Raw genomic sequence first — 17191 nt, 5'->3', positions numbered from 1 at the left:
CCCAAACAGCTGTCAAATTCCCCTTCATTGATTTTTGTAAACCCCAATTTACTGGCATGACTACCCCAAACATAACAGAGAAAACTGTGGGGCATAACACAAACCCTGGCTTATTTTTTCAAAATCCTCTTTCAGAGGGTTTTTTAAAACCAGACATACTTTGGGCTAAGCCAGAATTCACAGCTTCCATTTGGGGAAAATCAAAGCCCTGACTGTCCTGGTCCCTGATAGCCCATAGGGAGGGTGGGGTAAATCCAGCGAATATGTGTACTGGCACACTCTAGTCAGGAGTGGATTCACAATAAAAGCCCTGTGTGAAAAGCCTCCAGCTGAGATTAAGGAAACCTAACTGTTTGTGCGAACAGGTTCAACATCGAACCTGTTCAGTCTTACCCCAGAACGAACCCTCTCCTGGGGGTTCATGAGTTTTAAAAAAATGTAAATATTTTTTTTCTTTTAAACTTACCATCTCCAGGGGAGTTGTCTGAGTTTTTTGTGGGGGATGACCCAGGCCACACAGAGGCCTATTGTGCAGGCACGGCAGCCTCCAAAATGGCCACCACGCCAAGGGGGAAAGGCTGAATAGTGGCTGAAGAGGGAACCCAGTGGGGGGAGGGGGATCCTCCACAGACTCCCCCCCCCCCACTGCCTCGGACTACTCCCCTGGAGGAGGTAAGTTTTTTTAAAAAAATTAAATTTTAAAAAAACCCCAAACACATGAACCTCCCTGGACCGAACTGAACTGGGGAGGGGGATTCGAGGGGGCGCCGGTCCGAACTGTCCTGGTCCGATTCAGGTCCAGGTCAGACTCAAACTGAACTAGACCAGCCAGTTCCATGCACACCCCTAAACCTAACCTCAGCTAAATGCCAGGTCCAAAACCCGGGCCTGGTGTGGTGCAGGGCCAATATCGGGCTCTGTCCTGGTGCTCCACGCATGCAACCTAGCCAGGCTGTGCTGCCCTGGACTGGGCTAGGCTGGGCACATTAATACCTTTCCTATCTATATATACTGGCTTGATCTACAAGCTCAGGATCAGCAGAAATCAACTTGAGAAATTCTGCTAGACATCTCAAAGTAGTTTTGGCTTCCCTCAATACCCTTCAGATGTTTGGCTTGTGGAGAAACCCACCCTCAACACTTGTTTCATGTTTTGCTTTACATGAAATTTCAGTAGCAGCTCTAACTGATGTGCAAGGTGAAGTCTGGAAAGAACTTGGACTCATTTGGTGTGAAACCCACTATACTGATGAAAGAATGCTATTAGTATTAAAGCATCTAGTCCTGTTTGTTAAGCAAAAAACTTCATTGCCAGAATCCACCATGGTGGATGTTACCAGAACCTAATGCTTCTTTTGTCAACACATTCTACTTAGCAACTGACCTTCAGTTCTTCTGGGAATAATTAACATCAGTGATGAAAGATATTTGTGTATTCAGAACTGTATGAATAATAGGCTGATGTTAGTTCCTGTCTAGCTGTAGCCTAGCCACATTTGCTCTTGCACGGGAAGGAATGCCAAAAAGTGATTACGTGTAATTTTATACAAATTAGATTTTGCTCCTCGCAGCTCTCTGGCACACAGTGCCTGCTTGCTGTGGCTGTTGCTTTAACTTTTCTGGTGGGTCTTTAGGTTTCTAGGTCAATGAAAGGTCAATCTTCAACAAAAGTTGAGTGATGGGTACAAATGTGGCAGGATGCTTGTAGTTGTCCTCTTGCCACACAGGAAACCAGTGCATCTGTCCAGGGCTGCGCAAGTAATTACCTATATGAACGTTCCAGCATGGATTCCAGGCAACAGATCAATCATAAATGACAACTCTTTTGTCTGATTTTGTGCTGTACGTGGAGAATGCACGTGTGCCACATTCAGAAGCATAGCTCAAACAAGGTGATTATATCTATTAAAGACATGCTTAGAAATAATTGTTGGAGTGTGTGTGTGTGTGTGTGTGTGTGTGTGTGTGTGTGTGTGTGAATTACCAGCGTTAAAATGCATAGCTAATCTATCTCCTTTTTTGAATTTTTAAAAGTGTTGCAGACACAAAGACTATAGTTTACATGCCATGCTTGCTGCTTCTGGGACACTCACCATTATGTGGACACTTTTAGCGATGGTGGTGGAGGCTCCTTGCATTCTAAGCACTGTGCCAGAGCAACTGCAACTCATTGGGAATTATGGCAGTAGGTCACAGTTGCTCTGATGCAGGGCTTATGATGCACGGAGCCTCTTCTGCTGTTGCTAGGAGCATCCACATGGTGGTCAGTGTTGCAGAACCATTTGGATGCATGGCTAGGTGTGAAGTATGTAAGCCTATGTTTCATACCTGGTCAATGGCATTTGTGTGGTACTTGAGATACTCTTGTAAGGCCTTGCACTTTCAAATACATTCATGCAGTTCCATTGGCATTATGGATAGGGTATGTCCAATAATTATTGCAACTGAGTACTATTGGGGTATAAGTGATGATGGGACAGGCAAAAAAAGGGGCTCTGTTGACCCTTATGGAGATCTATCTTCATGTGGAGAAAGACTCTAAACCTATTTTGAAATTTTGTTGTATGTGTGTTCAGGTGACTGTACACATAGATATGTGTTCATTTGTGAACTTCCGTGTGTACATGCATTCATTTAAAAAGTGAATCTGGGTACAGGTCTGTCCAGGAAACAGATAGGAAGTGATCTATTATACATACTGTGCAATTAACTGTGCATACATTCAGATCAGTACTTGAGTACATTGTACGCAGGTTGTATGTGCATTGAACATAACTTGTGAATAGAGCTTCTGACTCTGTGTGTGTGTGTGTGTGTGTGTGTGTGTGTGTGTGTGTGTGTGTATATATATATATACTGTGTATGTATATATATATATATATATATACTGTGTGTGTGTGTGTGTGTGTGTGTGTGTGTGTGTGTGTGTATGAGAACCCTATTATCTGTGGACCTGACATCCACAATTTCAAAAATCCGTGATCAGGTAATTGGCACCCAACCTCAGTTTATGCAGAAGAAAAAAGGCAAAAGGGGGGGGGGTAAATACTCACGTATCTGCAGATTAAGGGTGGGTGGAAATGACCTCTGAAGTCATTTCCGCCTGCCATTTTGAGTAAGGGAGCCATTTTCTGGCTTGTTTTTGTAAAAGAAACCCCCCAAATACTGCAAATTTTCATGGGAAAATGATTATTGTAGCACTTGAGGGGCATTGCTGTACAGCTGGGGACAGACAGAGCTCAGTAGGGCACTCTCCCCCAATTCCCCCACCACCACTTTCTGCCCCCTTTTTACACATTTTTGCTGGCTGGGGAACCTACCCCCCCCATTCCCATTGCTCTGAGCCCCATTATTGTGGTTTGCTATCTGCGCCCGGCCCTGCAGACCAGAACCCCCATGGATAACAGGGTTCATGTGTGTGTGTGTGTGTGTGTGTGTGTGTGTGTGTGTGTGTAGATAGATATGAATACATTCATTCTGGTCAACAGTCTGGCAAACAACCAGAATATCCTCATTTGCAGCTCAGTTGCTTCACTATTACACTACTATAGATCTCCTTAGGTTAGTGAACGCTGAAGCAGGATGACCTCAACAAAAGGAAAACCCAGCCCACCTACAATCTCAAAATGTTCAAGCAATAATAATTCATTACATGCAAAGCAAATGGTTTCCCCAGGACACAGGGTCAGAACCAGCCAGAGATGTAAAAATCAATATTTAATAACAATATTTGCTCTCTGAGTGCAGTGGGAAAACCAACAAAGTCGGAAATATATTGGCACAGTGAGCTCTTTCTAGTCAAGCCTATTTACATATTACCTCTCTGCAGATGAACCATAAGAGTCAAGTCAAATTTCTCATGGTTATAAGTATGAGCTGAAGAGGAACTGAATTAGAATGTGACCAGTGGAAGCTTACTCAAGACTAAAGTAATGGATGTATGGGAGAAGAGAGAAGGGAGGATTTATTTATTCCTCAAAAATCTGGCTATCCTCACCTTCCATCCCAACGGGACCTTAAGGGAGGCGAACTATTGATAGTATATCATATCATATATCATATCATATCATATCATATCAATCATATCATATAGAATAATTCATTTAAAATGTCAAAAACCTTCCCCAAACAGTGCTAAAACTGAAGCACAAGCCTGAACTAGAGAAAAAATAAAGCAGAGAAAGGCACTAATAAAAGCCATATAGCCACATTTTATATAACCTGGCAAAGAATTATATAACCTGGGGAGTTATATAAGGAGAAAGTGTCAAGAGCCCTTTTTACATCTTAGGTTCTGGTGGGAGGACATGAAGCAGCCTTCCTCGACTATTACAGTGGGCAGGTCGGTTCATGTGGGAATATGCAACCCTTCTGATAGTCCAATTCCAAACCATTTGGCGTTTAAAGAGTTAACTAGTATCTTCAACTGGGCCAGAGAGAAATTAGGAGGCAATGAATTTAATGCAATATTTGCATTACAGATTTAAATGAACAGGCTTCTGTCAGCAGTCTAGCTGCTGCATGTTGCACCAATGGAAGTTCCTGGACACTTTTCAAGGTCAGTCCCATGCAGAGCATATTACAGTCATCTGATCTGGAAATAACTGAAGCTTCTGTGCTAAGCTGCAATTTTGCTGGGTTATCAGCAAGACTGGAGCTTAGCTGCTGCCCAATCTTTGTTCTCTTTTTGTAGGGCAACAGAGAGGGGAGAAGAGGTGCTGAATCGGAATTCTTCCAGGTCTCCAGCATGATCAAAGCCTAACCACTTCTTTTCATTGGCCACATGCACATGTAACATGAAACTGGAGGTCAAGGGGCCTCCAGCTTCAATTTTTGTTCATCTGAATGCAGGCTTCAGATAAGGAAAGAAAATGGACCCATGGTTTCCCTCCCTGGACAGTGATTTGTACCTTCGGTTTGTAGCGAGGTTCACTGCCTGGACCTCTGGTTCCGCGGTGCCAGTGTTACATCCGAATGCTGACACCACAGTCTGGTTGCTTTGCAACTGGAGTTAAGGGAGGAAGCTCCTCCCACACTCCAGCTGCTATTGGCTGCCGGGGCTGTCCTTCAATAATGAAGGAAACCCAGGCAGCCAGTTCACCCTCCTCCTTGCAGCCAATGAGACTGAAGAGAGGAAGCTCTTCTGAACATCCAAATTTGGATAGGAGAGTGGTGGAGAGGGGGCTGGAACTGCTAAGGGAGGGGAGTTCCATGTTATGTGTGAATGCCGCCATGGTCTCTTCCAAGCCTCCATGGAAATAAAGCAATAGGTCTCTGGGGTCTTGAAGAGACCAGATCAGGACTGTTCTTATAAAGTTGCACAGGCTGCCAGTATGTTTCTGGGTGAAGTATAAAGCGGCTATTCACACGATCAGCAAAAATTGGGCTAGGAGAGCCTAGTCCAATTTTTGCTAATCATGAGAAACCAATGGGCTCAGCTGCGAGCCCGGTGGTTCTCGAGCGGATAACCGACTCCTGTAGCCCTCCACATAGCCCGGGTTTGTGGAGCGAGCGCTCCGCAAACCTGGACTATCTGGTTATGAGTAGCTGCGGTGCAGCTCCACGCTGTGGCTACTTGTGAGTAGACCCCTGGGGGAGAAGCGAAAAGCTGCCTCCCGGCTCCAGGGGTCTCCCCAGTACGCCCTGTGCACTCATGCAGGGCATACTGGGGTTTCAGGGGGCCGTACGGCCCCTGAGCTCCCCAGCCCCCACCGGCTCCATCACGGAGCTGGCAATCGTCACAGAGATGAGCGTGCGCATGTCTCTGTGATGTGCGCATGCGCGCGCAAAGGACTGCTGGGTTTTTTTGCAAATAACGTCGGGGAAGGGGCGGCAGGGAGGTGTCCTGCCGCCCCAATTACACAGAGGATTACGGCACCAAGCGGGAAAGCGGCGGGAGGGGTAAGTAAACCCCCAGACCGAACCACCCAGCTCCGGACCAGTCCGGAGGCTTTTTAAATAGCCTGCAGACTGGTCTGGGCCCATCCCTATTGCACTCCCCATGCATATAAGAGGCATATAATCTTTGGAGACTTTCAAGAGAGCCATAGACCCATCTTTTCAGCCTGATTTTTAATAATATTGAATTGGTTTTAAATGGTTTTAAAAATGAGTTAATGTTAATATTTTAACTGCTTTTTATTTTATGTTAAATATTAAATAATTTGAATTTTTGATGTAAACCATACTAAGCCGTTCTGGGATGCGTGGTATATACATGAAATGAATGTCTGTGCGCGCGCGTGTGTGTGTGTGTGTGTGTGTGTGTGTGTGTGTGTGTGTGGTGATGCTGTTGTTGATGGAGAAAATGCTTTTTTCCTCCCTAGTGTATAATCATCTCTGAAGGACCACCTTCTCCCATGTGAACCTGGCATTTATGGCAGAAAGATGAAATAAAGTAATTAAATGGGGATCCCAATCTTTTCCCACTTTTGAATTCCTTGCAAATGTGTTATACTTAGACCTTACTGAAATGTGTATCTTTTGTCAAATGAATTCGTCATCTGCTTCAGATGATTCCTAGAGCTCATTTAGATCCTGAAACTTCTCCAATATTTTTCTTTGGGCAGAACTCTGAAATAACTAAAATTCAGTTTCTCCTTGGAGGATCCCTGAAATTCGCTTTTGAATTTCACACTGGGGATATTTCAGTTCCAACTTTTCACTGCATATGTGCCTCATGGCCCTGGGTAGCAGGTATTCATGATGAAGACACACACATGCCCTTCCTGCTTGAAGAAACAGGAAATGTGGAAATATGTTATCAATGTGAGGACTCTTTTCCACCTCAGTTTATCTGCAATGGAATTCTTGTGTGTCTTCCATGTAATTGCTATGCATTGTGCTTAAAGGTACCCACTCAGTGGCATAGGAATTAGGGCTGTTCAAATCGATCTGTGTACAAAACAATTTCTATCCAAATCTACCTTTTTTGGGTGATAAAACAAATCACCCCTGTCATGCTAGCTGGCCAGATTCAGGTCCAAAACAAATTGCCCAGATTTTGGACCTGAAAAACTTGTAGATTCAGACCTCCATTTTGTGGTGATCTCTCTTGCTTTCTCACCCGGCAGCTACAGGGGTCGGGTGAAGGGAAGCACTGTCGTGCGGCACGCTGCCCCCCAGAGCCCCAATAATTCTCTGTGCGAGTACGGGATGCATTACTGGGAGCCCTCCCTCCCCCCGCCCGTGTGCTTGCCGTGGCTGCTCGCAGCCGCAGCAGACACATGATCATTTAGCCCAGTTTGGGGGCACAAGCTTCCCTAGCCCGTTTTTTGCTGCTTGTGCAAATAGCTTCAAAGAATCCTTCCTTCTTCACACAAAAAATCCTTCCTACTCCCCCCTTCTCTTTCATGTTGTATATTGCTCCCAGTTCCTGCAATGCTGCCTTTCCTGGCAAACCAGGCTTCTCTGCCTGCAACAGATTTCTCCCCCGTTTCCTTGCACTGCTCATCTACGCCTCAGGGGCTGTTGCAAGTGCAAGTTCTGTGCGCTGTCATTTCCTCAGGTGGGCCTGTGGCGGTTCGACACCATGAAGTGTACAGATGGATGGGGCGCTTGAGATTGAATTATGGATGAGAGCTGGTCTTGTGGTAGCAAGCATGACTTGTCTCCTTAGCTAAGCAGAGTCTGCCCTGGTTGCATATGAATGGGAGACTACATGTGTGAGCATTGCAAGGTATTCCCCTCCGGGGATGGAGCCGCTCTGGGAAGAGCAGAAGGTTTCAAGTTCCCTCCCTGGCTTTTCCAAGATAGGGCTGAGAGAGATTCCTGCCTGCAACCTTAGAGAAGCCGCTGCCAGTCTGTGTAGACAATACTGAGCAAGATGGACCAAGGCAGCTGCCGCTGTTCCTCTGTTCCTCTCAGTGCTGCTGCAGAGGCAGAGTGCTCAGTGTTTCCTGAATGTTGCACAATTGCAGTTCCTAATGGAAATACTGTCACAACTGTGACTGAGCAACACATAGTAGGGACAGAGACACCTGCCTCCGCAGCAGCACTGATGTGCTTTGGGAAGCCCTGCAGATCTGGAGCAGGCCCTCTCTTGCTCGTGGCTGTTTCTCTGCTCAGTATATGAGTGACCAGTTTAAACTGTCATCCAAACGGATGGAGCCAATATTGGCTCCATAAGTGGGAACAGGCATGCATTTCTTTCTGTGATTATATATATATGCATTTATTTTCATATTTGGAGGAGGAAGCGCATATATTCACCAATATGTCTTCCAAGAGCAACAAAACATTTGGAGCCAGGACTACTTTTGTTTATATTAAAGTGTCTCATCGTGTTAGGTATATTCCATACTTTGTTTCCTGCATTTATGGGTTTGGTTGGCTCTGGTGTTGAGGGCTGGTGGATTCCTTCATGCTTTTAATAATATTATTTTTTACAAACTAAAGACCCATGTTTCGGAATTCAAGAATTCAACATACCAAGGATGTTTTAAGTGCACAAAGTTTGAAAGAATGGTTTTAAAAAAACAAAAACAAAACCCCAGAGTACGTACTGTACGTACACACACACACACACACACACACCCTCTTTTTGTTCATAGGCTGGGAAACAGACCCTGGGGAATCCTTGGCAAACTTATGGACAGGTGTCCAACTACTACTACTGCTACTATGTATATCGTGCTTTTCAACAAAAGTTATAAATAACTCCATGAGGCTGTTCTCATGAGCAACCAAGACTGGAGTAGGGCAGCTAGGTCTGAGCTTGGCTGCCTATGGGAACCCGTGGGACCCAACTGGTTCCCAGTGGTGCCTTGGCAGCAAACCCACTTAGGGAGCCCACCTCTAAAATGAAGTTAAGGGAATGAGTACTCCCTTAACCTGACCATGTTTCCCTGACCATGTGCAGCACCGGCTGTTTTTATCTAGTAAAAATAAAATATGTTTTTATCTAGTAAAAATAAAATAAAAATGAGCCCCTGGTGGCGCAGTGGTAAAACTGCTGCCCTGTAACCAGAAGGTTACAAGTTCGATCCTGACCAGGGGCTCAAGGTTGACTCAGCCTTCCATCCTTCCGAGGTTGATAAAATGAGTACCCAGAATGTTGGGGGCAATATGCTAAATCATTGTAAACCGCTTAGAGAGCTCCGGCTATAAAGCGGTATATAAATGTAAGTGCTATTGCTATTGCTATCTAGTGCTGTAACACTGATGAGTGCCCATCTGTCACTGTGGGGTTCCCCAGAATGCACTGTGCACTTATGCAGTGCCTTGTGGGATTTTTGGGAACCGCCCCAGCCCCCAAACCTCCACACTGCCTGGGACAGCTGGTGACTGTCTGGGTGCTCAATCAGCAGGCCTTGGCAATCGTCTACGGGGAAGGTTAGTTTAAGCTGCCTTCTCCACCACCCACCCCACCCAGTTGTGAGAACGACCTCCTTGTTTGTTTCCTCTATGCCAGGGATCCTCACTGTTGGGCCCCCAGATGTTCTTGGACTTCAACTCCCATAATCCCCAGCCAAAGGCCACTGGGCCTGGGGATTATGGGAGTTGAAGTCCAAGAACATCTGGGGGCCTAATGTTGAGGATCCCTGCTCTATGCTGATTCATTTTTTGTATCTGTTATGAAGAAAACCCAGTCATGCTTCTGCCATGGTCTTAATTCAAAATTCACTTTTTAAAAAATGGTGAAGGTGAATTTGGTAGCCCTCAAAAGAAAACATACAGAATGAGGTGTGCTGTTGAAATGGAATCCTCTGTATGTGTCTTTTTATATGAATGGGAATGCGTAGCACCCTCTGGGGTCGTTAGTTGTCTCATACCGCTAGCGGTGAATGCCTAGAGCTGGATCAGGGCCCTAGACCTATTCCATTTCTCTGTTCGCTTAAATGTCTTTGACATTAATAAAGGGCATATTCCTCCATGGGTTTTAAAGGAAAGCGACATAGATTTCCACTGAGCGGCAGTGCCAAAGTAAACATTTGTAACAAAAAGTTAGCATGTTGAATTTTACTGATGCTAACAGCAGAGATCGAGATACAAACACTTATCCAATTTCATGTGCTTGGCAAGCCAAAGTTCTCATTGACATTGGCTGAACAACCTGAATGAATTTGACTGAAGTCCCAAACCGGAACAACCAAAGTGAGCAACCTACTCCTAAGCATATACATAGCTACAATGGTACAAAGTGGGGCTTGAATCAACCAGGCAGTAGTGGTTGAATAAACCAGGCAGTAGTGGTTGGGAAAATGTGGGCCCCATGCAAATGCACTTGCAGGGGCACGGGAACCAATTCCCCATGGTATGACACACTGGAACCACATGGACAGAATCAGTTACGTTGGCCTTTGCCTCCCAATCGGCATCCCTCCCACCAAATTACAAATCAACATAGACAAGAAATCATTTTCCTTATAGATGCATGATACCCCCTGATATCCCCACCTCTAATATACCATAGGAACAAAGGAAACTGCCATCTACTGAATCAGGCCATTTAGCAGCTACTACTACTACTACTACTACTACTACTGGAAGATATTCCCCTTAGGGGATGGAGCCGCTCTGGGAAAAGCAGAAGGTTCCAAGTTCCCTCCCCGACAGCATCTCCAAGACAGGGCTGAGAGAGATTCCTGCCTGCAACCTTGGAGAAGCCACTGCCAGTCTGTGAAGACAATACTGAGCTAGATAGACCAATGGTCTGACTCAGTATATGGCAGCTTCCTATGTTCCTATGTACTACTACTACTACTACTACTACTACTACATCTAAATAAGATTATTCCATGTCCCAAAAGGGCTTACAATCTAAAAAAGAGACATTTTGATTGATTGATTGATTGATTGATTGTTTTTATACCGCCTTTCATAATGCATCCCAAGGTGGGGGATGAGGTAAACACCTGCAACAGCCACTGGAAGGATGCTCTGCTGGGGTTGGATAGGGCCAACTGCTTCCCCGCTGCTAAATATAAGAGAACCACCACTTTGAAAGGTGCCTCTTTGCTCAGTTAGCACAGGCCAGTTAGCTAGTTCTGTCTACTTTGACTGATTGCAGCAGTTCAGGGTTTTAGGCCGGAGTTTTCTTCAGCCCTACTTGGAGATATCAGGAATTGAACCTGGGACTTTCTGCATCCTAAGCAGATGCTCTACTGCTGAAGTACAGTCCCATCTCTGATTCTTTCACCTGGACTCAAATTTCTCTGATGTTCCCTTGATCAGAACCATCACATTCATTTCAAGGCCCCACTTTAAGTGAAAGCTAGTGGCAAACTAGATATTTGCAAAACAAACAAAAAACAACCCTGGGAAATCTCACTAATCTTATAAAAATCCATGTAGCTTCCCTCTAATTCTAGCTCAAGTTTTACTTGAGTGAAATCTCCACATTTCCTTCAAAATCTCTGACAGGCTTTTAAAGGTCTTTAAGACTCATGTATTCACTCAGACCTTTAACTAGAATTGTGGTTTTAAATTGTTTTAATGTTGTAATTTTTGTTTTGACTTGTTTAATGTTTTTGTGAGTCACCCAGACACATAGGTTTGGGGTGCTGTACAAATATAATAAATGAATGAATTAAATTAAATATGCTCTGGGTCAAATTCAGTGGTGACACTAATTTCCTTCACTGTCTTATCACAGAACTGATATTGACACCTGGAATCTAAGATCTGTTCCAGAGCCCTGAAGAGAAATTCAGATGTCTATATCTAAGCTAAATAGTTGAGGGAAATTCAGGATAAAACAAACCACATATATTTATATCAATGCCTATTGGAGAATGCCACTTACTAAAACTGGAAAGGCTAGGTTTGCTTCTGTACTTGTTTAGTTCTGAAATGTTTCTTCACTAATGGGTTGCACCATCTGCTAAGTTGTTTGTCTAGATGCCATCTTGCCTTAAGCAGTTCTACTCATTCACACTGCCCTCCATACCAAGGAGAGTGACTAGACACCTGCCTACCAATTTCTGACTTTGAAGATAACAGTTCTCTTTCTTTCTTTTTTGCTTAATATTTCCCCATCTCTTCCTCCTGGACAGAAATAGAAATTGAAGAAATATCCATACCACCCTTGTATTCATCAGCTTTCACTTGTGTAAGCAGTGCAAGCTTAAACTCCAACCCTGTTTGGACAGAACAACAAACCAGAGGTAAAGGTAAAATAGTTTTGAGATTTTGATCATCCAAATGCGTAAAGCTGTGGTTTCGTCACCCAACCATGGCTCCATTTTCATCTCCAAATCTGAATTTGAATCCTCAGTTTGTAGTGAGTAGGGGTGTGTACAAAACCAGAAACACTGGTTCGATTCAAGTAGAACCAGACTTGAACCTAACCAGGTCTGGTCCAGTTCTGTGCACACTAGAGCCAGGCCCGGTCCGACTTGAGTCTGAACCAGTTTGGGCCTGGATTGGCGGGGGGACAATTTTTTTTTTAAATGGGGAAAATGACAGACTTACCCCATTGCAGTGCTTCAGGGGTGCTGCTACCAGGGGAGCTCTCCTGAGGTTACCTCTCCCACTGCCAGCCTCCCCTGATCTCAGTCAGTCAGTTTTGGGCTGTTTTGGGCCCATTCCATGCCTCTCTGAGTTGGCAGCAGCCATTTTGTAGGCTGCTGTGCATGTGCACTGGCTATTTGCATAATGGGCCATTTAAGACCGAGGGGAGGCCAGAGCGGGAGGGAAAATCTCAGGAGACTTCCCCTCATCTACAGTAGCAGACTTACAGAAGCCCCACAATGGCTGTAAGTCTGCCATTTTTTTCATTTTTAAAAACCCGAACCGGTCCTGGATTGGTCCGGTGGATTTGGCTTGACCTTGGGCTGGCTCACACATCCCTAGTAGTGAGTTTCAATGCTGAAACCTGAGGTTCAAAGGCACCATTGTATTGTACAAATTCTGCTGCCATTGTAACCTGGGTTTTGTGCGAAAACTCATCCTGCAACCATAGAGGTTGGCTCAGAGCAGCCAAGAAATGCCCCAGTTCTAGGTCAGCCATGTTTCTCACTGCCTTCCTCTTGGAGCTAATGCTTCACCTGTTGCCGTCTCCTTACTCCTCCTGCTATTGCTTGGCAACAGGGATTCCACATCCCTAGAGTTCATGCATTTAAAGGGACAGAGCCACATTCAGGCAAGCTTGCTTTCCCCTGCATGTTTTTGACCTCCTACATTCCTCAGCAAAGAATTGAAGGACAAGATGGAGACACTGCAGTGCTTTGTGCACACACACATTAAGCCCTAGTAACACAAATAGTTGAATGCATTTTTGACCACACATATATCAATCTCCCTCAATCTCCCTCAGTTTCCCCATCCTCCCATCAGAAGAATGAGGGCTTATGTGCAACTTTATTTTCATGAGGCTTTACAGACAGGGCTTCTATCACGAATCACCTTCAGAAGAGAGTGTGTGTGTTCACACACCAGACAAACTTACCCAGGCGCGGCTCGTGAACTCTCGTCCGGGGGGGGGGGGGCGGGGGCAGGTGGCTTCTTTAAGGCAAACGGAGCCGGTGCTCCGTGCCGCTCAGCAGCCCCCGCAGTGGGGAATCACCTCCTCTACTCACCTGGCCGCTGGCGGGGGCTGGCCTCCGCAGGAGCCAGGTGAGTGGCGGACGTGATTCCCCGCCGCAGGGGCTGCTGGGCAGCATGGAGCACCGGCTCCGTTTACCTTAAAGAAGCCTCCCGCCGCCCTCCCCAGAGGCGCGTTCACGAGCCACGCCTGAACTTACCCCAAAGTCCCTTCAAGATCCTTAGACCCACTCTTCACACAAATCGGGCTTCGTCTTGAGAATTCTAGCTTCTCTCGAGTTAGTTCCAGGTTTTTAAAATGCTGGGTTTAAGCTACTTTTTCTGAAAACACCGGAGCAAATAGGGAGAGGCACTGACGTTGAATCACTGGCATGATAAGATGGATACTGTCTTTGAAACACAGATATAGCTCTTTAGTAATCTCTCTCTCTCTCTCTCCTTCCGCCTCATTGGCTAGAAGGAAAAGATGGAGGCATCCCATGGGAACTTGCAAAAACAAAAACCAGGAGCAGGGGGAGGGGCTACTTCCCTCAATGCCATGAGTGTAATTCGAGGTGGCTTTGCTCAACATTTATGCCACAGCATGAAGCCATGAGGCTCTCCACACAAGCAGTGTGGAGAGTTGGATGGGGTTAGGCAGGGAGAGTGGGCCAAGCCTGCTCTCCCCAAACACGAGCACCCATGGAGCCCCGGGCAGCTGGATCAGCCACACACACAATTACTGGCTCCGTCATGGAGCCGGTTGGGTTTGCGGGGATCAGGGGCCGCCTGGCCCCCAGAAGTCCCAGGATGCCCTGCGCGAGTGCATGGGGCATCCTAGGGAGACCCCCGAGACTGGGAGGCTTGTTTTAGCCTCCCGGTGGAGGTCTCCTCACAAGTCGCCAGAGCATGGTGCTGCACCGTGGTGACTCACGATTGCTAAAATGGGGTTACCGGAGTGCTCATTCCACTAACCTCATTTAAGGGTGGAACTTAAGAGGGTTCATCACAGGGAGACGCACAGCTCCTGGCAGTTCCCATGACCATATGGGAGTGGGTGTGGCTCCCTTAGTCTGCTTTCCTGCGGTCATGAGAATAGCCTCCATGTGCGAATAACTCCCATGTGAGAGGTTTCTGTCCACACGTATGTCCCACTTGTATTCCATTATGCTTGTGTTATTCACTGCAGGATATTTTGGTATGAGAGACCACTGTGTCAATTTTCCCGTGCACCAGGTGTAAATGTGCTGTCACCCCATAGTCCAAAAGATCACTCTGATGTGCCAATGCACCCCTGTGCTATCAAAACCAGGGAGGGCTTGGCCAGTGGATGTGTGAGGAGACACATGGAAACAGACCAGGGATGTCTTTTCTAGGTTTACTTGAGGAAATAGGTTTCAAGAATTACAGTGAATGTTGGGTCCTGGTAAGCAAAGAGTAATCCTTATAACCTCTCCACAAAGCAAGTCTATCTAGCAAGGGAGACTTGAGAAGGGTGGAAGGGAAAGGTGGGGGGAGTTTGATTGAGACGCACAAGCTGTCCAACAACTATTGTTTTCCTTTCCTGGCCTTTGGCCACAAAGTCTTTTTTTAATTCTTCAAAATGGGGATTTAGGAGAGTATGGGGAGAGGGGTAAAGTCACAACCAGGTGATTTCCCCACATAAGGCACATATGCCACACCTTTGGATGAGTGATACAACAGTGCATATCAGAAATACCAGTGCTTTGAATCACTATGTAAGAAGGAGTCTAATGAGAGTGTGGGTAAAATATAAAAAATGGCTGGAACCTAAAACTCCGTTATGGTTATTCGCAATTGAAGCTTTAGTACGTAAAGAGATAAATATGCAATCGCAATGGGGTACCTATAGGGATCTGTTGCGTTTTCAAGAAAAGGGCTGTAAGTTAAAAAATCTAATTGAAGTACAAAATCTGGTTAGTAACTGGTTTCAGTTCCATCAGTTAAATGAAGTTTTTAAGAAGGATTTCAAACTTGGATTTGAGGATCAAATGTCGAGATTTGAGAAGGAGCTATGTAAAAATGATGAAAAATTAGTGTCTAAGATGTATAGGCTGTTGCTTTTGGAAGAGACAAGAGATGAAGTGGTTAAAATGACTATGATAAAATGGGCTCAAGATGTGGGTCATAATATAGATTTGGCAGCTTGGGAAAAATTATGGAAAACTGATTTAAAGTTCACTGCATGTTACACTTTAAAAGAAAATTATTATAAGATGATGTACAGGTGGTATTTGACGCCTAAAAATTGGTGATAATGTATAAAAATGTTTCAAACAAATGTTGGAAATGTGGACATTGTGAAGGAACTTTTTTTTCATATGTGGTGGTCTTGTAGGAAGGCAAAGGCCTTTTGGGACATGATATATAATGAGTTAAAAAATTTTTTTAAAATGACATTTCCTAGGAGCCCAGAATCCTTCCTGTTGGGAATAACGCAAGGAGAGTTTTCTACAAGCAATTTAACATTCTTCATGTATGCAACCACGGTGGCCAGAATATTATATGCACAGAAATGGAAGGACAATGAACTGCCCTCAAAAGAAGATTGGCTGATAAAAATTTTGGAATATGCGGAGATGGCAAAACTTACAGTACTGATAAGAGATCAAAATTTGGAAGGTTTTAAAGAAGATTGGAAATCATTCTTACTGTATCTAAAGAACTATTTTCCTAATATTGGTTTTTCAACAGGGTTTGAAATTTAGTAATATTAGCAGGTTGAGTAGATTAAAATCGAGTTTGGTAAGATATAGGATATATGTTTTGAATTATTATAGCAAGGGTTAATTGTATAGTTAGTGATTCGCGCTGACTGGTGAGCTGGAAGTCAATTTTTGTTTAATTGGATGGAGTGAGATGTTCAAGATATTGTTAAAATCAATAAAAATTTAAAGCACAAAAAAGAAAGAAAGAAAAGAAATACCAGTGCTACAGATTTGTTCTCATTCTTCCCAAAGTGATGGCTCCAATATATTAATGAAATTAACATGGGACCCAGGATTCCATCAATCTTGCTTTCAGAGCTCCTTGGATCTTTGGCTGGCATGGAGGAACTCTACTTAGAATTCCTATTGGAAATGTGACAGGTTCCAATTAAAGAAGAAGTGTAAAGGTGCAAGGAACCCCACCCCCCTTTTAAACAAACAAACAAACAAACAACAACAACACCTGATGTAGTGCACCTGCTCAGGATGCCATTTCTGTTAACCCAAAATATGAATCTTAAAAATGTACTTAATATATTTCTGAAGCACTGAGTTGTCACGTAGGCAACAGAACAAGAGACTGATCAGAGCTCAGACACAGAGTTGGAGATAAAGAGTCTCTAAGTCTAAATCCCATCTTTCCAAAAACTTGGCTGTCACTGCTTAGATGTGACAAGAATTCCTTGAGTGGAATTGGCAAGTAGTGTATGCAGTGACATCTTCTCATGCTTTTAAATGGTGGTGAGTCCTCGGGGCCAATAGACCTTGGCTTACCTGCTATTTTGACTCTATTGGAAATGTATCCAAAGGCAGAGAAACCTCTGTTTCTACTGTATTTTCTTTCTGGGTGGAATATATTGTGGGAGATGTACAGAACTAGAGATGGTGCCAAGGTTCATAACGGAGAACCAGTGAAGTGTAGTAGTTAGAAAGCCAGCCTGGGGCTGGGGAGATCTAGGTTCATATCCCTATTTAGCAATGAAGCTCCTTGAGACTTC

General features: G+C 44.7%; 2 long non-coding RNA genes across 2 annotated transcripts; both read left to right on the top strand.

The window, feature by feature from the left end:
* Nucleotides 1–452: 452 nt before the first annotated feature.
* On the top strand, nucleotides 453–5541 carry LOC128349130 (uncharacterized). The gene is made up of 3 exons (XR_008318571.1): nucleotides 453–1892; nucleotides 4482–4558; nucleotides 4694–5541. It is a non-coding gene; the product is annotated as an uncharacterized LOC128349130 (long non-coding RNA).
* Nucleotides 5542–5651: 110 nt separating this feature from the next.
* Nucleotides 5652–16404, top strand: LOC128349129 (uncharacterized). The gene is made up of 3 exons (XR_008318570.1): nucleotides 5652–6397; nucleotides 11997–12107; nucleotides 15893–16404. It is a non-coding gene; the product is annotated as an uncharacterized LOC128349129 (long non-coding RNA).
* The last annotated feature ends 787 nt before the right edge of the window (nucleotides 16405–17191 follow it).

Source organism: Hemicordylus capensis, chromosome 3 (genome assembly GCF_027244095.1).
Source record: "Hemicordylus capensis ecotype Gifberg chromosome 3, rHemCap1.1.pri, whole genome shotgun sequence".
NCBI classification, from domain to species: Eukaryota; Metazoa; Chordata; class Lepidosauria; order Squamata; family Cordylidae; genus Hemicordylus; species Hemicordylus capensis.
The sequence above is the reverse complement of the archived record's forward strand: the minus strand, read 5'-3'. Positions and strand labels throughout refer to the sequence as shown.